The sequence below is a fragment of the Sus scrofa genome, chromosome 14 (assembly GCF_000003025.6).
Source record: "Sus scrofa isolate TJ Tabasco breed Duroc chromosome 14, Sscrofa11.1, whole genome shotgun sequence".
Classification (NCBI taxonomy): Eukaryota; Metazoa; Chordata; class Mammalia; order Artiodactyla; family Suidae; genus Sus; species Sus scrofa.
In genome coordinates, this window is record NC_010456.5 from 39737753 (window position 1) to 39755728 (window position 17976).

Genomic DNA, 17976 nt, shown 5'->3' on the forward strand with positions numbered 1-17976 from the left:
ACCTACACCACAGCTCACAGCAACGCTGGATTCTTAACCCACTGAGCGAGGCCAGGGATCGAACCCACAACCTCATGGTTCCTAGTCGGATTTGTTTCCACCTTGCCATGACAAGAACTCCACATCTGTCTTTTTAGATTATGGTTTTCTTTAGATATATGCCCAGGACTGATATTGCTAGATCTCATGGCACCTCCATTTGTAGTTTTTTAAGGAACCACCACACTGTTTTCCACATTGGCTACACCAGTTTACACTCCCATCAACAATGCAGGAGAGTTCCTTTTTCTCCACACCCTCTCCAGTACTGTTATTTGAAGTTTTTTGTGGCCACACCAATGGCATTTGGAAGTTCCCAGTCCAGGAACTGAATATGGGCCACAGCTTTGACCTATACCACAGCTGCAGCGATGTTGGATCCTTAACCTACTGCACTGGACTGGGATCAAAACCATACCTCAGCAGCGACCTGAGCTGCCATAGAGACAATGTGAGATCCTTAAGCCCCTGCGCCATAGCAGGAATTTCATTTGTAGACTTTTTTTAAACTTTATTTTGTCATTTTTTTCATTTTTAAAGTTTTATTGAAGTATAGTTGATTTATAATGTTATGATAATTTCTGCTCTACTACAAAGTGATTCAATTACATGCAGCCACTTTTTTTGAGATTCTTTGTAGACTTTTTAATGATGACCATTCTGACTGGTGTGAGGTGGTACTTCATTATAATTGTGATTTTCATTTCTCTAATGATTAGCAATATTGAGAATTTTTTCATGTGCCTGTTGGCTATCTGTATGCTTTCTTTTTTTTGAGAAATGTCTGTTTAAGTCTTCTGCCCATTTTTTGATTGGGTTATTTGGCGTTTTTTTGTTATTTAAATTTTTTTTTTTTTTTTAGGGCTGCACCCACAGCATATGGAAGTTCCCAGGCCAGGGGTCTAATCAGAGCTGTAGCTGCTGGCCTGCGCCACAGCCACAGCAATGCCAGATCTGAGCCCGCTCTGCAACCTACCACAGCTCACAGCAGTGCCAGATCCTTAACCTAATGAATGAGGCCAAGGATTGAACCCACATCCTCATGGATACTAGTTGGGCACCTTACCACTGACCCACAATGGGAAATCCCTAAAAGTTTTTTTAAATTAAAGCGTGGTTGGTTTACAGTGTTCTGGTTTTTTTTTTTTTTTGTTCCTGTTTTTGTTACTGAGTTATATGAGCTGTTTGTATATTTTGGAGATTAAGCCCTTGTCAGTCACACTGTTTACAAATATTTTCTCCCATTCTGTAGATTGTCTTTTCATTTTGTTGATGGTTTCCTTTGCTGTGCAAAGCTTATAAGTTTGATTAAGACCCATTTTTTTTAAATTTATTTCTACTACCTGGGGAGGCAGACCTCAGAAAACATTGCTGTGATATATGTCAGAAAACGTTTTGCCTATGTTCTCTGCTAGGAATATGGTGTCGTGTCTTAAATTTAACTCTTTAAGCCATTTTGAGTTTATTTTTGTGTAGTGTGTGACTTACATGTGGCTGTCCAACTTTCTCAACAGCACTTGCTGAAGACTATCTTTTCTCCATTGAATATTCTTACCTCCTTTGTCGAAGATTAATTGCTCGTAGGTGTGTGGGTTTTATTACTGTAGCTTTGTTGTATTGTTTGAAGTCTAGAAGGGGTCTGTCTCCAGCTTTGGCAATTCTGGTTCTTTTGTGATTTCATATAAATTTTAGGATTATTTTTTCTAGTTCTATGAAAAATATCATGGGTAGTTTGACAGGGATTGTATTAAATCTGTACATTGCTTTGGGCAGTATGGCCATTTTAACAATGTTAATTCTTCCAGTCCAAGCACATGGAATATCTTTTTTTTTTTTTTTCTTTTTGCCATTTCTTGGGCCGCTCCCGTGGCAGATGGAGGTTCCCAGGCTAGGGGTCGATTTGGAGCTGTAGCCACCAGCCTACACCAGAGCCACAGCAACGTGGGATCCGAGCTGCATCTGCAACCTACACCACAGCTCACAGCAATGCCGGATCCTTAACCCACTGAGCAAGGCCAGAAATCGAACCCACAACCTCATGGTTCTTAGTTGGATTCGTTAACCACTGCGCCACGACGGGGACTCCGCACATGGAATATCTTTCCATTTCTTTGAATCATCTTCAGGTTCCTTTATCAATGTTTTATAGCTCTCAGCATATAGGTCTTTCGCCTCCTTGGTCAGGTTTATTCCTTAGTATTTTTTTGGATGCAATTTTAAACAGGATTGTTTTTTCACTTCTCTTTCTGATAGTTCATTGTTAGTGTAAAGAAATAGCACACATTTCTGTAGGTTATTTACTCTTGTACCTTACACCAAGAGTGATTGCTTCTTCACAGTCCTGAAAGTGGATTCAGTTTATCACTTAGTCTGGTGAGGTTTCAGAACCTCGTTTTAGGTAGTTTCCTGTGGAGGGATATGTTTAATAAGACAGAAACTTCTGTTGACAAGATAATTTGACTGTGCTGATCTGTCAAAGCATTAGAGCCTCCTTCTCCCAGAATTGGTCAGAAATTGGCTAGATGCAGGAAGGCCAGACCTGGTCAGGGAGAATTGGCTCAGTACAGCACCCTTATACCATTTCACTGAACTGGAACAGTAGAAATCAATCATTTACGAAAAGTTCCCAGCCCCAAGAGAGGCTAGGAGAAGAGAAAATATGTTTCAATTGTATAACCCATTAGGAAAGAAATAGTAGAAAGTGCCCTGAGTTAGAAATTAGGAAATCTTGGTCAATATCAATCCAGATATGCATTTTATGTTGTTCAACACCTCTTTTAAGTGTTAAGATTCTAAGCCTTAGAATCTGTCTCTGAAGTCTCTTTTTTAAACCATATAGCACCAAAGCCTGAAACTTCCCTAGTTTGGCTTAAATATAGTTTTCCACCAGCACTAGGTAAATAGACAGAGCCATTTTCTTATACAGCTTGTCTGGATCATCTGATAATCTGTTGCTATTGACCTGTTCAACTTGAGAGCACACCCAGGCATCAATTTTATGGAATTGAAGTTTCCTAGCATTAGTTATGAGATCATAACTAGTTAGTTAAGAGATCATCTTAAGTCTGGTATCATAGCTAAATTTCTCCTTAGATAGATTTAGATGCAAATATTGTAAATAGGTCTTTGGGATCTAAACTTTACCTTTATTTCCACTTAGTAAGAATTGTTTAAGAATACTTTCTATTTTCTTCCACTTTAGAGGTGGGAGTTAGGTGATATAATTGTATTACATTAAAGCTAATACTAAAGGAAAACTGTTTCTCTGTTCCTAACATTTCTGACACCAAATGTGTTGTTCCCAATCAATTCCTCAGTTCTCCAGACACCAACTAGGTATCCTGCAATTTACTTCTGACACTAATTACCTGGAGTTAGCACAGATTCCACAGATTAAGGCTCAGTCCTATAAGACTGCTCTCCACTTCAGACACCAATTGCAAGTAGTAGGGTCCTAGGTTACCCTCTCTTTTGTCCAACTATAAGGGTTCCCATGACCCCCTCCTAAGGTTTGATAATTTGGTATTAATAATATAATTATGATGGCTGATAGAACTCAGAGAAATACTTACATTTACCGGTTTATTATAAAGGATATAATTAAGGCTACAGATGAATAGTCTAATGTAGTGATAGATAGGGCAAGGTCTAAAGCATCCTGAGAATAGGAGTTTCTGTCCACATGGAGTTGGGTGTGCCACCCTTCTGGCACATGGATGTGTTCACCAACCTGGAAGCTCTCAGAATTCCACTGTACAGAGATTTTTATGGAGGCTTCATCATGTGGTCACGATTAATTAACTCAGTTTCCACCCTTTCTCCCCTTTCTCGAGGATTGGGGGTAGGGCTGAAAATTCCAAGTCTTTATTTATTTTTGGTCTTTTTATGGCCATTCCTGCGGCATATGGAGGTTCCCAGGCTAGGGGTCAAATCAGAGCCGGAGCCTCTGGCCTACACCACAGCCACAGCAGCACAGGATCTGAGCTGTTTCTGCTACTTACACCACAGCTCACAGCGACACTGGATCCTTAACCCATTGAGTGAGGCCAGGGATTGAACCTGCGTCTTCATGGATGCTAGTCAGATTAGTTTCTGCTGAGTGATGGGTGAAAGTTCCAAGTCTTTAATGATGGCTTGATCTTTTTTGTGAAGATCTTGAAGTTATCCAGGAGCCTACCAAGATTCACCTCATTAGAATAAAAGACACTCCTATCACCCAGGAAATCACAAGGATTTTTGGAGCTCTGTGTCAGCAACTAGTGGCAGAGATTAAATATATATTTCTTATTATATCACAAAAAGCAAACTCAAACTTGACTGTTTTCCCTCTCTCCATATTACTGGAACATCCTGGTACCTAGTTTAATAACCTTTAGAAACCTGAAGGCCAAGACAGAATCTATACTTCCCTTAAAAATGGGACATTTTCATTATATAGTTTTTTGTATATTAAAAAATTTGATATTTATAATTTATAAAGCTTATACATGTTCCTGATAAAATTAAAATAGTAAAGAGGTGTATACAAGTGAAAAGTAAAAGTTAGCCTCCTTTTTCTGCCCCTGAATTTCATAATATGATTGGTTCAGATTAAATACCTTTCAAAATTCTTCTCTAGTTGGTTTCTGAGATGGAGTGGGAGGAGGTAGGGTGTTCCTGTTTGCAAAGGCAGATAAAGAGGTCCTAGATTTTCCAAGAGTCATAGTAAAGAAAGAGAACCAGTCCACCTGATCTAAACAAACAAGATATCCAAGTTTCTGAGTCTCAAGTTCCAGATCCATTGTTTGAACAGGGAGACTAATTTATAAAAAAAATATTTTTGAAAACTGGTGCTGAGATTTTTAGAACATAGTTAGCAGTTATTAATTATTTCCAGTGAAGCAGAATGAAAGAATATGGGCTTGAGCAGTAATAGGAAGTAATTTAGTTTCAGTAGAAGCCTTGAGGATTGTTACAGCAGGAATAAATTACCAGGATCACTTTGGTGTTTCTTGATAAAATGCGTCCATAATTTTCATCTGTATGAAATAGATTCGCTATTTTTATGTGAAGACCTGGTGATGGACTAGATAAGTGGTTCAATGGTTCTTAGACTTTAGGATTTTACAAATGAGCAAATTTTTTTAAAAAGTTGGAATTGTGATAATGTTGCTAACTTTATAGTTTGCTAAGTTAAGAATACTTAATAATTACTACCTAGTTTTATAAAGGGGAAAATAATTGATACTTAAAAACTAGGCAAAATATAATCTAAGAATAAAGGATGGTTTAGCCAAATTTACCACAGTGACTGTATCTTTCCTGAATATCTCTTATACCAGTTACTATTTTGTCAGAGATCAGCATTAATTTCTAAACTAGCATTTGGAAGTTATTGAACTAAATGTCCTTTCGAAGTTCTTTATAGGATTAGGATGCTAAAGCTTCAAAACATGAATATTTTTGTTTTGAGCTTTTCTTTCTCTACTGAGGTAGATGTGGGATGCAAATTAGAATGAGGCTTATTCACCTCTTATAACATTATTATGTGCCTGAAGTTATTGAGTTCCTGCCTGATTCAGATAAAGACGAGTTTCATAAGAAATCCAGAGCTGACTGGGGAGAGGACTGGCTCAATATAGCTAAGGCACTCTTTTGTTACTCCAATGAACTGAAACAGAAGAAATCAGTCATTTACCAAGAGCTAGTCTTGTTACCAGTAGGGGTCCTTGAACTCTTTAACCAATAGAAATTGATAAGAGGCCAGATGAGAAATTCAGTCAAGGCTTTATTGGGACTTGTGCTATAGCACAAGGGAGCAAAATCAAGTAGCAGGTATCCTTGCTTGCTCCCCAGGGTGGAGGTGAGGGTGGAATGAGCTGGTTAGTTAAATGGGGTGAGGATAGAGGTAGATTAGTGGGTAACAGGACCTGCTTTTGTTTCCAGCACCTCAGAAATGGCAGTTGACTTGTGGCGTTTTTGTATCTTACTGTGCAGTTATTTTAGTCCCTTATAGTTTCTTTGTTTTCTGTTGCTGGAGGAGTGTTTGTCCAGGTGCAAGTGAAAACACTCTGGTAAAGGGTCCCTGGTCCCCACATATCTCAGTCTTTTGTTCTAGAACTTACCTCAGAAGCAAAGTGAGCTTGAGAACCAAGCCATCAGAAATAATTTTAGTCTTTGATTAATAGGTTGAGATATGGGGTTTTCCAAGTGCTGTTTCTTTTGTAAGGTCAGGCAACTGGTTAAGCAGATGTTATACTACTAGAATAACATTTGGATCTGAAGACTGTCTAGACTACAGCATCTGGCTCTGAAAGATTGAATCCAATCCATAGTCTAAGATGCTAGCATGTTTTATTTTATTAGATGACTACCCTCTCCAATGAGAGGATTAATTTAGTTGTATATGATTGTCCCCCAGATCAATCTTGGGATTAGGAGCAAATTCCATGCTTTTTCCAAAAGGGTCTGGAAATATTACTGTGCTAATATTCCTGTTTATCAGAGCTAACTGCCATGGAGAAACAAACAAGGTAAGAGGAAAATGAGTGCTAGACACTGGCCTAGTCAGCCTCTCATTTAACTCTTGGCTGTTCTGGTATATATTTTGTCACAGGTTGAGGTGTCAACAGTCATCTTTTCTGAATGAATCCAGTTTCATTTCCTGCAACAATGTGCTAGTCAGGTGCTTTAGAGTACCAGTACCAGTTTGGATTGCAAATGACTTGAAGTTTGTAGCTTAGAGGTAAGGCAGAGAATTTGGAGTCAAACAGAATTTTGTTCCAAATCCCAGTTCTGGCATCTATTAGCTGTGTAATTTTTAAACAAGTTAACTTCTTTTAGTTTTCCCATGTATAACAGGAATAATGCTAGAATTCTTTATTATATTAAATTAGATAACAAATGCAAAGTGTTTGTCTTTAGTGTAAAGTATTGTTTTTATTATTGTTATTTTTGGAGGTAAGATAGGATCTCTGCTTACTTCTTTAAGAACAGAATTGACCATCAGTCTTTTCATTTCCTCCAAATAGTTACTGATCCATTACTTCTGAATCTGCCTGGCAATAAAAATCTGGGTCTATTAAAATATTCTTTCATCTAGGATTAGGTTTCACGATCTTTGCTTGTTCATGTATTCTCACTGCCTTTCTGATCTCTTGGACTCAGTCCATTTAACTGCAAGGCCTAAGTTTTACAGTGGATGGGGGTTTATATAACATTATTATTATGATTTTTAGGGTCTTCTAATGGATTAAATATCAAAAGAGTGCAAATCAATTTTTGCTGATTGATAGTGTACCTCCCTGGATTTAATCCAATGCGTAGGGGCACTAAGCTATTCTGTAATAGAAAGCTATATAGAATGGCTTAGTGCCCCTAGGCTTAGGTAGATTTTTCATCCTAGCCGGCTTGAGCTAGCTTTTATCTCTTTTAGTCAATATCTGATTAATGCCATGGCACCATGTCTGATCTGTGCTAGAGTAGATTTATATCATGACTAATCCCCTTTGTTAGGAGTAAGCATTCTTTTTTTTTTTTGGTTATCTTTTTAAGCCCGCACCCACAGCATATGGAGGTTCCCAGGCTAGGGGTTAAATTGGAGCTGTAGCTGCTGGCCTACACCACAGCTCACAGCAACGCTGGATCCTCAACCCGCTGAGCAAGACCAGGGATTGAACCTGCGTCCTCATGGATACCAGTCAAATTCATTTCCACTATGCCATGACAGGAATTCCAGGAGTAAGTGTTCTTAGTAATATAACAAAAATCCCTTGGACCCTAGGCCCATGTAATAGAAATAGCTTTAGCTGTCATTCTAAGTGTTTTGGGATATCTAGAGTCTACTTTAGAGTGAAACTCTCCCTTTTAGTTTCTGTTGCTCAGAAACTGGGTTCTGACTGCATAGAGGCGGAATGAAATTGTTAAAAAAAAATCCCATCTGAGAGTATTTTTATACTTGATTTTATTCTCTTTTTTGTGACAAAGTTGTGTTGCCATCCTTCCAAGACAATTTTACAAAGAAGTAGAAAACTACATGTTTAGATATATTCATCTTGTAAAAGAGTGAACTAAATAGGCTATTAGGACATCATTTAGATAACAGGCAGTTTGTTTTTTTTAATGTCTAGTTAAAAACTAGGGCTCAGGAGTTACCTTCTCACATCTGCCTCCAGCTGGTGTAGCAATGATTTTTGGCAGGTAACTTTTTACATTAGTTTTTCATTAATTTAGTAATAGAAGCAAAATACTTTCTGCCACCTAACAGACCTTAAGTCACTTTAAAAAACTGATTGATGGAGTTCTCTTTGTGGTGCAGCTATCCATGAGAATGCAGGCTTGATCCCTGGCCTTGGTCAGAGGGTGAAGGATCCGGCGTTGCCCTGAGCTGTGGTGTAGGTCACAGATGTGGCTCGGATCCTGAGTTGCTGTGGCTGTGCACATCCTTGCCCATTTTAAAGTGATATTATTTGGTTTTTTTGTTTTGTTTTATTTTTGCTATTGAGTTATATGAGTTCCCACTATATTGGATATTAAACTCTTAAAGGATATAGAGTTTAAAATATTTTCTTTTTTAATAATGATTTTTATTTTTTTTTCATTATAGCTGGTTTACAGTGTTCCATCAATTTTCTACTGTATAGCAAAGTGTACATTGTTTTTTCTCACATTATCATGTTCCATCATAAATGACTAGATATAGTGCCCAGTGCTATACAGTAGGATCTCATTGCTTAACCATTCCAAAGGCAAGAGTTTGCATCTATTAACCCCAAATTCCCAGTCCATCCCACCCCCTCCCCCCCCCATGGCAATCACAAGTCTGTTCTTCATGTCCATGATTTTCATTTCTGTGGAAGGATTCATTTGTACCATATATTAGATTCCAGATATAAGTGATATCATATGGTATTTGTCTTTCTCTTTCTGACTTACTTCACTTAGTGTGAGTCTCTAGTTCCGTCCATGTTGCTGCAAATGGCATTATTTTGTTCTTTCTCATGGCTGAGTAGTATTCCATTGTATATATATACACCACATCTTCTTAATCCAATCATCTGTCAGTGGACATTTGGGTTGTTTCCATGTCTTGGCTATTGTGAATAGTGCTGCAGTGAACATGAAGGTGCATGTGTCTTTTTCAAGGAAAGTTTAGTCTGGATATATGCCCAAGAGTGGGATTGCTGGGTCATATGGTAGTTCTATGTTCTAAGGTACCTTCATACTATTTTCCATAGTGCTTGTACCAACTTACATTCCCACCAATAGTGCAAAAGGGGTTCCCTTTTCTCCACACCTTCTCCAGCATTTGTTATTTATGGATTTTTTTCCCTTTTCCAGTCAACAAAAGGGAAACTTTACTGAGGCCCCAGGGCCATGGGGCTTGGGCAGGAGGCTGCTCCGCAGACAAGGGAGAAGCCAGTGGAAAGGTCTTATTCGACCTTCTTCTTGGGGTGCAGGTTGTTGGTGCAGCCACATTTCTTCTTGAGGCTGTTCACAGTGTGGGGGTGCAGGCGAGCATAATACTTGGGGCAGATCATCTTGTTGCGGTTGTATTTCTGAGCGAGCTGGCGGAGGGAAGGCTCAATGATGCCACCTCACAGGCAAAGCACCAAGTGAAGGGTGGACTCTTTCTGGATATCGTAGTCTGAGAGTGTATGGCCATCCTCCAGCTGTTTGCTGACAAAAATCAGACACTGCTGGTCAGGCAGGATGCCCTCCTTGTCCTGGATTTTAGCTTTGACATTCTCTTGGTATTGCTGGGCTTGACCTCAAAGGTGATGGTCTTGCCTGTTAGGGTCTTCACAAAGATCTGCATCTCTGCATCTGCTCAGCTGCCTCATTGAAGAGAAAGAGCATTTGTGGACTTATTAATGATGGTCATTTTGACTGGTGTGAGGTGGTACCTCAGCAGTTTTGATTTGCATTTCTCTAATAATCAGTGATATTGAGCGTTTTTTCATGTGCTTCTTGGCCATCTGTATATCTTCTTTGGAGAAATATCTGTTTAGGTCTTTTGCCCATTTTTCAATTGGGTTGTTGGCTTTTTTGCTGTTGAGTTGTATAAATTGTTTGTATATTTTAGAGATAAATCCCTTGTCAGCTGCATTGTTTGAAAGTATTTTCTCCCATTCCGTAAGTTGTCTTTTTGATTTTTTCTTTTTTTATGGTTTCCTTTGCTATGCAAAAGCCTGTCAGTTTGATTAGGTCCCATTCGTTTATTTTTGCTTTTATTTCTGTTGCCTTGGGAGATTGACCTGAGAAAACATTCGGAAGGTTGATATCAGAGGATTTTTTGCCTGCAATCTCTTCCAGGAGTTTGATGGTGTCTTGTTTTACCTTTAAGTCTTTAAGCCATTTTGAGTTTATTTTTGTGCATGGTGTTGAGGGTGTGTTCCGGTTTCATTGATTTACATGCGGCTGTCCAGTTTTCCCAGCACCACCTGCTGAAAAGACTGACTTTTTCCTGTTTTATATTCTTGCCGCCTTTGTCAAAGATTAATTGACCATAGTTGTCTGGGTAAAAATATTTTCTTTAGGTCTTTAGATTGCTTTTTTGCTTTGATGATGGTTTACTTTGCTGAGCAGAAACTTTCTAATTTGATGTGATCCAATGTGGGTTTATTTTTGCTTTTGTTGTCTGTGCTTCTGATGTCATACCTGAAAAATCATTGTCAAGACCAATCCCATAGAGCTTTTCTTATGTTTTCATCTGGGAATTTACAATTTCAGGTAATATGTTTAAGTCTTTAATCTATTTTGAGTTGTTTTTTTTATATGGTATAAGATAAAGATACGATTTCTTTCTTTCTTTTTTTTTCAGTATGTAGATATCCAGTTTTGTCCTCCCTACTTATTGAAAACATTATCCTTTCCCAATCATGTATTTTTGGTGTTTCTGTTGCAGGTTAGTTGACCATATATGCTTGGATTTATTTCTGGACCCTCTCTTCTATTTCATTGGTCTTCTGTGTCTGTTTTTGTTTCAGTACCGTATTGTTTCACTTACTATAGTTTTGTACTTGAATTTGAAATCAGGATGTGTGATGCCTTCAGCTTTCTTTTTATTCAAGATTGCTTTAGCTATTTGAGTTCTTTCGTAGTTCCATATGAATCTTAGGATTGTTTTTTCTATTTTTGTGAAAAATGCCCTTGGACTTTTAATAGAGAATCTGTATATTGTTTTGGGTAGCCCTGACATTTTGATAGTATTAAGTCTTCCGATCCATGGAAACAGGCTATCTTTCTGTTTATTTGTGTTTTCTTCAATTTCTTTTATCAATGCTTAGAGATTTAAGCATATAGATTTTTTACCTCCATGGCTAAAATCCTAAGGTTTTAAAAATTCTTTGTGATACTGTTGTGAATGGGATTGCTTTCTTAATTTCTTTTTCATATGGTTCATTGTTACTGTTTAGAAACGCAATGATTTTTATATGTTGAATTTGTATCTTGTACTTTTATTATTGCTGAAAGTTTTTAATGGAGTTTTTAAGCTTTTCTTTTTTCAGTTGTATTAAGATGCAATTGAGATGCAACACTGTATAAATTTATAGCACTGTATAAATAGCATGGTTTGCATGAAATGATGATCACAATGAATTCGGTGAACATCCATCATCTCAAATAGACATAAAATTTAAGAAATAAATACTTTTTATTTCCTCTTTGATTTCTTCAATAATCCATTATTATTGTATTGCTCTTTTGTTTCTTCCTTCAGAACTGTTAATAATTGCCTTATATATTTATTTATTACAGAAGTGGGACATCTGTATTTACAATTGTTATGCCCTCTTGATGAATTGACTCTTTTATCATATATAATGATATTCCTTTTTTTTTTTTCTTTTTGGGCACACCTGCAGCATATGCAAGTTCCCGAGAACTATACTGACATTCTTTGTATCTTATTATTATAGTTTTTGACTTAAAGTCTATTTGTCTGATATAAATGTAGCTATGCCTGATCATTTTGGTTTTCAATTTGCATGGAATATTTTTTTCCATTTCTTTACTTTTGGTCTCTGCGTGTCTTTTAAGCTGAAGTGAGTCTCTTCTAGGAAGTGTTAGTTGGATCTTGTTTTTATCCATTAAGCCTCTCTGTGTTTTTATAGGATAATTTTATCTATTTACATTTAAAGTAATTTTTTTGTTGTTTTTTGACTCTTTGAGGGCCACACTTGGGTCATGTGAAGGTTCCCAGGCTAGGGGTCTAATCAGAACTGTTTCTGCTGCCTACGCCATGGCCACAGCAACACTAGATGTGAGCTGCATCTGTGACCTACACTACAGCTCATGGTGATGCCGGATCCTTAACTCACTGATCGAGGCCAGGGATCTAACCTGCAACCTCATGGTTCCTAGCTGGATTCGTTTCTGCAGCGCCATGACGGGAACTCCTAAAGTAATTCTTGATAGGTAAGGATTTATTGTTGCCATTTTGTTCATTGTTTTCTGTTTTTTAGATCCTTTGTTCCTTTCATCCTCTTTTGCCATCTTCTTTTTGATTTGATGCTTTTCTCTTATGGTATGCTTTGATTCCATTCTTTTATCTTTTGTATATCTGCTATAGGTTTTAGCTTTGTGGTTACCATGATGCTTACATAAAACATCTTAGAGATAGAATAATCCGTTCTAAGCAGGTAACAATCTAACTTCAATCAAATATAACAACTCTGCAACACATATTTTATGTTGTTTTAGTCATAATTTACATCTTTAAAAATATTTTATTGAAATATAGTTGATTTACAGTGTTGTGTTACATTTGTTTATATTGTGTATTCATTAACAAATTACTGGAGCTGTAGTTATTTTTAGTAATTTTGTCTTTTAGCCTTTATACCAGAGTTATAAGTGATTTACAATCTACTATTACAGTATTAGATGAGGTCTGTACTTGACTCTATATTTAACTTTACCAGTCAGTTTATACTTTCATATGTTTTCATGTTATGAATTAGCATCCTGCTTGAAGAACTCCCTTTAGCATTTCAAGTAAGGCAGATCCAGTGGGATGTACCTTCCTGATCTTTTGTTTATCAGCAACATCTTTATATCTCCTTCATTTCTGAAAGACAGCCTTACTTATTCTTGGCTCATAGATTTTTTTTTCTTTTATTACTTGGGATATATCATCCTACTTTCTCCTGCCTATAAGATTTCTACTTAGAAATCCACAGATGGCCTTATGGTGAGTTCCCTTATTATTATTTTTTTTTCTTTTTTAGGGCTGTACCCATGGCACATGGAAGTTCCCAGGCTTGGGGTCGAATTGGAGCTATAGCTGCTGGCCTGTGCTACAGCCACTTCAACACAGGATCCAAGCCACATCTGAGATCTATGCCACAGCTCATGGCAAGAGTTCCCTTATTTGTGATGAACCTCTTTTCTCTCGTTGCTTTTAAAATTCTCTGTCTTTGATTTTGACAGTTTGATTATAATGTGTCTCTGTAAAGTCTTCTTTTGGTTGAACCTGTTTGGGGAACTTTGAGAAAGATGTCCATGTTTCTCCCCGGAGTTGGAAAGTTTTCAGCCATTATTTCTTTAAATAAGCTTCCTGACCCTTTCTCTCTCTTCTCATTTAGAGAGTCTCAATGCAAATGCCAGCTCTCTTGATGGTATCCCATAAAAGCCATAGGTTTTCTTCATTATTTTCATTCCTTTTCTTTTTCTCTCCTCTGACTGGATAGTTTCAAATGACTTGTCTTTGTATCTATAGGCTCTTGTCTTCTGCGATCAAGTCTGATATTGATGCAGTTTTCATTTCATTAATCATATTCTTTAACTCCAGAATTTTAAAAATTATTTCTATTCTCTTTATAGAACTTTCTGTTTTGTTCATTATTATGTTTGTGTTTTTTTTTGTTGTTGAGTTGTCTACTATGTTTTCTTGTAGTTCATTGAGCATCCTTAAAATAATTATGTTGAATTACTTGGCAGATCTAGATCTCTGTTACTTGGGATCAGCTACTGATGTATTATTGTGTTCCTTTGGTATTAGAATGTTTCCTTGGTTTTTCATGTTCTTTGAAGTCTTGCATTTCATTTTTGCATTGAAGAAACAGTAACCTCATCTAGTCTTTACTGACTGGCTTGAGGGGGAAATGGCCCTCACTGGTCAGCCTGGCTAGGGATTCTGAAGCTCTCTCAGACCTTTTCTATGAATGTACCAACTCCATACCTCTTATTCCCTCTTGGATGGGAAATTCTTAGGATTATATGCCTTCTTTCAGTCCCCCAAATCCCAGCCAAGTGCTAAGAGCCTCCCATTTGTTTTTCCTAGGGCAGTGCCCTGAGATGTTCATGTTTGTGTGCCTTTTCCCCATTCTGCAGATTTAAGCCACCTTTCTGTGAGATGTTGGCATTTACCACCTGCAGGGGTGCACTTGAGGAGCTTTCTTGGGGAAACAAAGCTGAAGCATGCAGAGTGTTTAGGGTGCCCTTGGGTCAGTTAAAGAGGGTACACAGGTGAGGCACTTCAAGCAGCTCATGAGCATGCTTCCTGATGGAGTCTGAAGAGTGGTTAATGGGGTCCACGATCTCTTATCCCTGCTCTCAGCCTCTCCCAAACACTCAGCTATGCTGATCACCTCAGTAATCTGGGTGAGGCAAACAAGAAGTGGGCCTCTTGGAGTTCCTGCTGTGGCTCAATGGGTTAAGAATCTGACTGCAGCACCCTGAGTCATTCAGGAGGTATGTGTTTGATCTCCTGCCTGACACAGGTAGAGTGGGTTGAAGGATCTGGCGTTGCCACAGCTGCGGTGTTGGTCATTCAGTCCCTGGCCAAGGATGCAGCCATTAAAAAAAGAAGAAGAAGGAGAAGGAGAAGGGAGAAGGGAGAAGAAAGGAGAAGAAAGAAGAAGTGGGTCCCTTAAGCAGTATCTTACATAGCTGTAGAAGCCAGCACTCACTCACTACACTCTCACTTTCCACCAAGTGAGAAATTACAAATCAAAGTGGTCTTTTTGGCAATGAATTGTGCTATTTTGCAGAAGGGGTGATGTAAGTAAAGTGAAACTGTTTTTACCATTTTTTGGGGGGGGGCATACCCGAGGATTGCAAAAGTTCCAAAGCTAGGGATTGAACCTGCACCACAGCGGTGACCCAAGCCATTGCAATAATAATCCTTAACCTGTTACACTACAGAAAACTCCGACCACTTTTTTGTTTTTAAATACCCAGGTCTTTCACTGTTTTTGTTTTTGTTTTTTTGGCCATACCTGTGGGCATGTGGAAGTTCTCAAGCTAGGGATAAAACCTATGCCATAGCAGTGACCTGAGCCAAGGCAGTGATAATGCCAGATCCTTAACCTGCTGAGCCACAAGATAACTCCTGTTTTGTTTGTTTGTTTGTGTGTTTTTGCTTTTTAGGGCTGCACCTGCAGCATATGGAGGTTCCCAGGCTAGGGGTCAAATTGGAGCTTTAGCTGCCGGCCTACGCCACAGCCACAGCAACGCCAGATCCAAGCCATGCCTGTGACCTACACCACAGCTCAGGGCAACAGTGGGTCCTTAACCCACTGTGTGAGGCCAGAGATCGAACCCACAATCTCATGGTTACTAGTTAAATTCATTTCTGCTATGCCACAATGGGAACTCCTCCTGTTATCATTTTTTATGTGTCTATTTTTTTGGATCTTGTGCTCCATTAATATGCTGGAACTTCTCTGTTGGATTCCAAAACTTCCACAAAGTTACTCTCATCCAGTGCAGTTGTCAAAACCAGTGCTTTTTTGTGAGGATCATTATAGAAGGTTCCTATTCTGCCATCTTGCTCTGTTTTTCCCATTCTAATAAGTCTCCTTGGGGAGATACTTTGAGACGGTGAAAATATTCTATTTCTCACCATACTTTCACCCACTAATTTTAGAATTCTTTGATGATTCTTGTCTAAAACAATTATTATTGGGATATTTGCTTTATACATTTATAAATTATTTTACTGTAGGGAAGAATTTTTGCTTCTCTAGTTATTTATATCATAATGTGTTTTGGAAACAAAGACTTAGATGTTAGAGTGTTTATTTGTATTCTAGTGTCATTGCTGTCAGATGCTCAGCAAGCAGAGAAAGAAAATAAATGTATATTTAAACACATATGCACATATATATCTGTCTTACTACATACAGTTGACTTTTGAACATGGGTGTGACTTGTGCAAGTCCATTTATATGAAGGTAATTTTCAATTAGTATGTATTTCAGTATTGTACATCAGGTTGGCTGCACCCTTGGATACAGAGGGCCAGTTGCAAAGTTATACACTAATTTTCAACTGCATGGAGGTTTGACTCTCCTAACCCTCATATTGTTCAAGAGACAGCTGTATATTTAAAACCATGAGTTTATTGTAATGCCTCTAATACTGATCCAACACTGAAATTCATTCTAGTATTCCTCCTTTCTTAATTTTTTTTTCTTTTTAGGGTCACACTTGTGGCATATGGAGGTTCCCAGGCTAGGGGTTGAATCAGAGCTTCAGCTGCCAGCCCACACCACAGCCACAGCAGTATGGGATCTGAGCTGCTTCTTTGACCTATGTCGCATCTTGCGACAATGCCAGATCCTTAACCCACTGAGTGTGGCCAGGGATTGAACCTGCATCATCGTAGATACTAGTCGGGTTCTTAACCCAGTGAGCCACAACAGGAACTCTCCTCTTTATTTATAACCTTTATTTTATGGTGAGAAACCTTGCTAGCCCCACATCCTTATTCATTTACTCAATCCTAGAATTCTCATGAAGTGATTTGAAAAGTGCTAACCTATACTCCTGTACAAACCAAATGTATTAACTAGGACATAATAATTGCCTACTGTTTGAATTGTCTTTAACTTTAGAGTATATAGTCAAACATTGTTTTCCAGAGTTACTTAGGTTAGTTCTTTTTTCCCCATTGCCTTCAGTTGGCTACATCATTCATTAATGATGCTGTTAGTTTTATCTGTCTCTGTTTATATTCTAGTATTCTCCTCTCCCCCATCTGAGTTGATTTTAATTAATTAATTATTATTTTTTCGATATGTGAAGCATTGACATTGTTCTAAAAGTCAGAACTATATAAAAAGGTATACTCAAAGAGATGTTACTTTTCCATCTTATTTTATATACCATCCTTATTTCCTTGTGGATATGCTTGATCCTTTTGAAGCTTATTAATCTTTACTAGTGCAAATCTTAAAGTAGCCTTTTCTCTAGGCTTAGTTGTGTTCTACTACTAAGGCATGACCCTTAAATGGTCTAGACTGCATGCCTTGAGTTTTCACCTACATCTCTTGTTTTAATCAGTTTGGGCTGTTATAAAAAAGTACCGGGTTTTCCCCTTGTGGCACAGTGGAAACTAATCTGAATAGGAACCATGAGGTTGTGGGTTCGATCCCTGGCCTCGCTCAGTAGGTTAAGGATCTGGTGTTGCTATGAGCAGTGGTGTAGGTCGCAGACATGGCAGTGATCCCAAGTTGGTGAGTGGCTGTGGCATAGGCTGGCAGCTGTAGCTCTGATTCGATCACTAGCCTGGGAACCTCCACATGCTGCGGGTGTGGCCCTAAAAAGCAAAAAAAAAAAAAAAAAAAAAAAAAAAAAGGTACCATAGACTGGGTGGCTTATAAACAACAGAAATATATTTCTTACAGTTTTGAGGCTGGGAATCTGAGATCATGGTACCAGCATGGCTGGATTTTGGTGAGGCCTTCTTTCAGGTTATAGACTGCTCTCTTGTTGAACCTCATATGGCAGAAAATGTAAGAGGGCTTGCTGGAATCTCATTTACAAGAGCACTAAGCTCAGTTACGAAGGCTCCCTTCATGACCTAATCACCTCTGAAAGGCCTTACTAACACCATCACATTACTGGTTAGGATTTAAAAATTTTGGGAGGACACAAACATTCAGCCTATAACATCTTTCCACTTTGGATTGTTAGAACTCAAACGTTTTCCAGATGTGTTTGGGCTCT

General features: G+C 38.2%; 1 protein-coding gene and 1 pseudogene across 10 annotated transcripts in view; one reads left to right on the plus strand and one right to left on the minus strand.

The window, feature by feature from the left end:
- TMEM116 (transmembrane protein 116) overlaps positions 1 to 17976 on the plus strand; it is a 116875-nt gene that overhangs the window by 42014 nt on the left and 56885 nt on the right. The gene's annotated exons all lie outside the window — the stretch shown is intronic.
- On the minus strand, positions 9286 to 9966 carry LOC102159505 (annotated as a pseudogene).